The sequence below is a fragment of the Amblyomma americanum genome, chromosome 1 (assembly GCF_052857255.1).
Source record: "Amblyomma americanum isolate KBUSLIRL-KWMA chromosome 1, ASM5285725v1, whole genome shotgun sequence".
In the NCBI taxonomy this organism is placed as follows: Eukaryota; Metazoa; Arthropoda; class Arachnida; order Ixodida; family Ixodidae; genus Amblyomma; species Amblyomma americanum.
This window is the reverse complement of record NC_135497.1, coordinates 150,452,267-150,459,168: the sequence shown is the minus strand read 5'-3', so window position 1 is coordinate 150,459,168 and position 6,902 is coordinate 150,452,267. Positions and strand designations below refer to the sequence as shown.

Sequence of the window (6,902 nt, the reverse complement as noted above, 5' to 3'; positions counted from 1 at the left end):
AATTACAAGGTTTGTATAAAAAATATTGGGAACAATTTTTTCGTGACGTGACTATACGTCGCAGCGTGTTTACACCGCGCATGCACAGTGGTGGGTGATGTGGCCTTCAAGGCGCGCCAAGTGCCAGTCGTCTGCGAGCGTTCGTTCAAGCTAGATCGTGTTTTTAGTAGACCACTGTCGAGTGACTGGGTGCAAGCGCAAAATGCAGCGAACGATTGAACAGTCGTGCGCCATCAAATTTTGTGTTGGACTGGGGAAATCGGGTACGGAGACGTTGGGCATGATTCACCAAGTGTTCAATGATGAAAGCATGTCACAAACTGCAGTTTTTAAGTGCCACAAGCTCTTCAAAGATGGCTGAGAAACTGTGGAGGACAAGCCCCACGCTGCACGGCCATTGATGTCAAGAACCGACAACAACATGTGTGTGAAGTGCTGAATTCAGACCATTGCTTAAGTGTGCAAATGGTCGCAGATGAAATTAGCATTGATAAGATGACAGTGCACAGCATTATCACTGAAAATTTGGCGATGCGAAAGATCTGTGCTGAACTCATCCGGAAGGTTTTGACGGACGAGCAAAACCAGAGGCGAGTGTCTGCTTGCGAAGATCTTCGCAACTCTTTGAAGAACACCCTGGCTTTTTTTTTTTTGGATAGCGTAATCACGGGATGCGAGACTTGGGTATTTGAATACGACCTGGAAACAAAGCGGCAAAGTTCCGAATGGCCCACTCCGGCATCACCTTGTCCAAAAACAGCTCAAATGAACAAATCCAGAGTGAAAGCCATGCTCATGCTTTTCTTCAACACAAAGGGGGTGGTACACTACGAATTTGTACTTGAGGGACAGGCGGTCAATGGTGCTTTTTACCTAGAAGTGCTAAGAAGACTGAAGAGAAGGGTAAACCGCGTGAGGCCAGCCATCGTCGGTCATGGAAACTGGAAATTGCATCATGACAATGCAACCAGCCACACCTGCACCAACGTCAGCGACTACCAATTGCGCCAATAAACGGGATCGTGACAATATCCCAACCCCCTTACTCTCCAGACTTGGCGTCAGCAGACTATTCCTGATTCCCAAAAGTGAAATCCTCCCTCAAAGGGCACCATGGCACATGGGCCCCTAAGTTCCATCAAAGAAGTTTGTACGAGCGCCCTTAAGGACCTTGCGGAATCCGCCTACCAGGGTGCCTTCGAGTCGTGGGAAAGCTGGTGGCAAAAGTGTGTTGACGCTCAAGGAATGCACTTTGAAGAATATTGAGGCATTGTACCAATATCTCTAATAAATCTATTTTCCCAAAGCTTTTCCCGACACTTATACAAACCCTGTATAAACTCGTTACACCAATAAGTTCCACATTTCAGGCTAACCCACTGCTCTGATGCATCCGTTACTTGGACAGGGTCAGTAAATCTTGATGTAGATCCTATAAAGGGTGGTTCAATTCCTTGCAAGTCCTTCGAAAAAATGGCTATATGTGTGGCACTGTTACTACAGATGCTGACCTCCTAGGTATTACCTTCGTGAACCGACAGAAATGACGCCGGCTGAATCATAGAAGATTAACCAATTGATTTCCTCGCGCCAAAGCACCTGAATATGAGGCACGGTGTAACGGATGTCTCCGGATTAATTACGAACACCTCGAGTTCTTGCTTTCTCAGCACCGCCTCCACCATCTCCTCAGCATTTCGCCGCAATTCGAAATTCAAGTCCGGACTAAGCGAAAGTTCAGAGGTCATAACGGGACAGCTTATTATTTCCAGCAAAAAGTTCCTTATCTCGTTAAAGTACTGCCTGACGGCGCTAACATTTACGAAAGGATATACTGCGCTTTTGTCTCGAAATTTCGGCGCTCAGTTATTACTTTGCAGGCCATAACGCAAGCATAATTGGGCTGAACCAGCAGAACTGCACGCCACACACGCAATAAACGTTGACACACCCTTTAGAAATGGGTAGAGAAATGAGCAGATCAGTCCTTAATGATTCCCCTTCTTTAAAACTGCCGCAGCGACAGGAACTACTAGAACTGATATGTGTCGAAAATCATGACCGTTTTGCTCCAACGGAGCGCATTCATCGACCATCTAACAGCCAATCCACGAGAGGTTCACTCAGTGCGGGAAAGTGCTAAAAACACAGCTAATAAAAGCGAAAAGCAGCAGTGTGGGGCGCTTCCTCACTACGCACCTCTTTTTTGCACTCTCGAGCGAAATACTTGCGTGCACGCACTCTGCGCGGACGCACGAGCAAAGGACGCGTTATCAAGACCAGAAAACTGAGAGCTTTCGATATAATCGTCCAGGTTGCTGCGTGGCCTCCGAGATCTCTAAAACCAAAATGGCTGTCGCCAGTTTCACTTAAACTCCCTTAGAGACCGCCACCCATCAGCAGCTTTACAATGCCGCCGAGTTTGAACGCCTAGTTTGAACGCCCAATCGCAACGCCACTTCAATCTTTCAGCATCATTTCCCTTGCTTTTCGGCATTTTTGGATTCAGATTAAAGGGACACTAAAGTGTTGAGAGGACCCATTGCATGCGGTTTCGAGTTGGGAAACTCAGCCATGCCATGGCCACCCCGCTCAAGAACCTGACACATGGAGGATGACTTGGCCTGTTCAAGTGGCCAAAATGAAAATTGAAAATTGGTTTTTGGGAAAAAGAAATGGCGCAGTATCTGTCTCACATATCGGCGGACACCCGAACCGCGCCGTAGAAAAAGGGATAAAGGAGGGACTAAGAGAAAAAGAGGTGCCATAGTGGAGGGCTCCGGAATAATTTCGCCCACCTGGGGATCTTTAACGTGCACTGACATCGCACAGCACACGGGCGCCTTAGCGTTTTGCCTCCATCGAAACGCGGCCGCCGCGGTCGGGTTCGAACCCGGGTATTCCGGATCAGTAGCCGAGCGCTCTAACCACTGAGTCACCGCGGCGGGTAATGGGTGAGGTGAGTGCGTGCTACTTCCGGTTCCAATTTTCTCCTGCTGCATTGCAGTCGCCATGCACGCTGGCATCGTTTATCCAATAATTTATTTGTGTTGCGACATCGCTCAATGTACATCATCGTCTTAAGATCGGCGCGTGCTGCATATATGTGCGTGTCCTGAGCGCAAAAGCTGACAATCCCGAAAGGTAAGTAAGCGTGTTTAGTATGTTGGCGTAGGCATATGGCTGTTCATTGTATGCGCTGTACTATTTCGAGTGCGTTTAAACAAGTTTAACGCGTCGGTAGTTATATACTTGCTTTTTTCGCCGCAATGAGATGTGCTGAAACATGTAAGTACAGCTGAGCAGACGATTGATGCATTTTTCTCACAGCGTGTAAAGCCTGTCAGTGGGTTAGCAGACGACCCATAAATGCCACTGTGATCACAACTTAACACATCGCACTTCATACTCATAGAAAGCCTTCCATTTTCAACATTTGGGAAGAATTTCGTGCGAAAACACACCACAAAGCAGGGAAGAGTCGACGTCGCGTTGGTCTTGCGATGATGCAGTACAATTAGCGATGTTGCAGTACAAATAAATTAGAGAATAAACGACATTAACACTACGACTGCTGTTACGCAAGCGAACAAGAGGAGAAGGTTGGAACCAGAAGTAGCGGTAGCAGACGACTTTCCCATGGTCCCTTGTGCAAGCTGGAGAGGAAGAAAATACTAACCCCATGCATGCATCGGGCGTCAACAGCAATTTCCATTTCCGCCGGTTCATTGTGGCCACTCTCGAGTGGCCTGTACTAGTGTTCCTGTATAGGCTGTACAGTCGCGCGCTTTATGCATTTCAGAGCAGCCTTTTCGTCAGACTTTTGCCGTTTCAAATATTTTTATTCCGTTATCAATGCCGTTCTCGCTTGCAAGGTGGTCGGGACAACACTGAGGGATCGTGGACTGCTCAAATAATTCAAGAAATCGGAAGCGGGTTCCCGAGAGCGCGTGCAGGAAGACAGTATCAGTGCGGTTACGACATTTATTCTACACCGCTTTCCCGCCTACTTGGAATTAAATTGCCAGTAGACGTCTTGCATAAACGGGAAAGTCTTAGTACCAGTTACGCACTCTCGAATTATGTTCGACCCATTTCGTGGATAGCAGCCCGGTACCGGTGTTGAAGCTGAGATACAAGCGGAGGGCAAGTGATTTTCCTACTTTTATCGCGTCGCGCATTGTTTAACAAATTGTTTTCCTTACCGTGAAGTTACTGAGACCATGCCTTAACAGCGATGATGAATGTACCTCTGTTTTGTGTGACATTTCACCTGGTTATCAGTGGTGTGATCGCGGTGCCGCACCAAGACATTAATGAATTTTTGAGCAGGTCCGCAAACACGAACTCGGTTTGTATACGTCGCAGTAGCAATATAGGCACTGCAAATTTCTGTTCACTCCTTGATGTTATCCACCAAATCGAAGACTTCCATTCCAGAAGATTTGTGTATATGTTGAGCCATCTGGAGAAATGTAATTAAAGAATGGTGATCACGCAGTCAATATAGCAATAACTTTCTATACAAGACTACATCATGCAATATCTCGGCACTATACTAATCGTTCCCGCAGTACACTGAAACGTTCGCAGCCTGACTGCGGTACAAAATCTCAATGGTCGTTTCTCATCAACGTCCGTTAAATGGGAGACTTTCTGCTGCTGTCGCTCAGCGCGATCACCGACTTCGATCAGGACGAAACGCAAAAATGCCTATAAGCGCACATTCAGAACCCCGAGATGGACGATGCAAATCAGCAGCCCAGTGCCACAGCCCCGGAGGTAACAGGCACGACGTATGATTTTGCGCCCACCACCGCTACAGGGCGGTACACCTCATAAACAGCAAACGATACGAATGTGACATGACCTGCTTAACTTCAAATTTGTTCATGCGATATGAAGGCAGCTCACCTTTAAGTCCTGACAGGCACCATCGGTAGATATATACATGAAGCTGGCCGCACTGCGCGGTGATCAGTGCGCGATGCACGTGTAATGCGGTGAGTCGTAGTACACCTGCAATCGCGTGGTCAGTACCTGCGCGTGCGGTTCCTTCGCTGTACTCTTGTGTGCACAGTTGCAATTATAGTTACAGTTACAATTCATAACTCCAAATATGGGCTCCACAAAAGATAAAACATAGGCATCTCGGTAGTTAGCGGAGCGTTGCTCTTCGGGGTCGCTCTGGCGGCTACCGCTGCTTGCAACCGCTTCCACCGTGGAGCACTGACGATCTCTTACTCGGATTATGTGGTTTGCTGCCTCACTTAGACAAAACCAGCCGTATTCTCAGTTCAGGAACGCCGCAAAACAGCAAGCTGCTGGAAAGCGTCCACAAGCACCGCGTGGTAGCCGCGTGGTAGCGCCCAAGATGGCGCCGCTGCTGGCTTTTAGGCTTGGCTTATACGGGGCGCCATCAGCAAAGTAAGATGGCGGCGACCAGGCATCGAAACTAAAATTGGAAGCGTTTGCATGAATGCGACAGAAGTCAACCACAGACCACTTTTGAAGGAAAGTGCAGAAACGTCGGGGAAGAGTGTAGAGGACGCGTCACGCCTTCCCTTCTCAAAACCCGCCCTTTCCTCCAAAAAGTTGACTGGCGTCGACTTCTGTCGCATTCATGTAGCCGAGCCTTACGCGCCGAGTTGTCGGCTATCAATGGCATAGAGGAAAAAAAACGCTTTTTTAAAGTTTAAAAAAATAATTTCTCAAGCATGTTTGCGTTTTGTTTTGTTTGAATGACGGAAGTGGCATGAAAATCTGTTAACCTCCCAATTTTAGCCCAATCAACTGCTAGATTTCCATGGGCCCTATGCTTTCGCAAATGACACGATCAAAGAGTTCCGATGAAAACACCATCGACTGTTTTGAGAGTGTGGGAAAAACAAACGACCTATTTCAAAACATTGTTTAAACATCGTTGTTGAAAAAGAAAACAGCATTCACAGGCCGGCGGCAAAGGAAACAGTTCAACAATACAAATTCATTTAAATACACATTAAACAAATTAGACATTAGAATATTTAATTCATCATGACGTTGTACAACAATATAAGCAAACAACTGTTGGGCCCATAGCCGAAGCTAATTTAGGCCAATATGGTATACATGCATATGTGTAACACCGATCAAAACAGACTTGAACAATCGCGCACTGGTTACAAATCAATCAGAATGACAGGAAATATACATCGATGCAGGAATAACGCAATATGACTACAAAAACAAAGCAACATGGACGCAGTGCAACATACCTAACTAATCAATGAAAGGTACAACCTTTTTATCTTGAGTAAAATCATAGTATTGTCCATCTTTATCGTAAAGACTCAAAAATTTTCCCGTCGTCCCAACATCTGGCTCGGTTACGGCGAAACTGCACACAGAACTTGGGTATTGCGGTAACTTTTTACGCGTAGTAAGTTTAAAAACGGTACTTACCTGGTTTAGCCACGCGTGATGCAAACACGTAATCGTCTGCCTTGATATCGACGAACCTAAAGCCGCACACGCCGGATTTTCGCCGATAGATGGATGGAACGTAGAAGCGTCCCCTTTGAAACGGGGCGATGGTAGTTATCACCATGCTCATTTTTTCCCCTTTATTTTTGTTTAACTCTGCTGTAAGTTGTTAATAAAATTCGCCATTTTCTTAGAAATACGTCTTCCTACACTTTTAACCTTATGTCACCTCTCTGCTTTTGGGCCACCAATCCTCCAATCGCTTTTTGCTAATTTCCACCGCAGACTTATTTACATGACTATTGTTATCTCTAAACCCTAGGGCCTCAGGAAGAGTGACTGTGCTTGCTTGTTTCTACAGATTTACCGCGCACGGCCCATGTGTCATCTTCTTCGTTAAATTTCTTTTTGTAGCTGCGCGTTCAAAGACATCCCAA

General features: G+C 46.5%; 1 protein-coding gene across 3 annotated transcripts in view; it reads right to left on the bottom strand.

Annotated features, from left to right (window-relative positions):
- Positions 1-2,351, bottom strand: part of LOC144113927 (D-aspartate oxidase-like) — a 34,906-nt gene extending 32,555 nt beyond the window's left edge. For 2 of the 3 annotated variants that reach the window (XM_077647324.1, XM_077647321.1), the window contains exon 1: positions 2,200-2,351. The gene's annotated coding sequence lies outside the window, so the exon portion shown is untranslated. Of the gene's footprint in view, positions 1-1,951; positions 2,098-2,199 lie in introns of those variants that run through there. The other variant, XM_077647322.1, reaches the window with a different exon arrangement.
- Between the last annotated feature and the right edge of the window lie 4,551 nt (positions 2,352-6,902).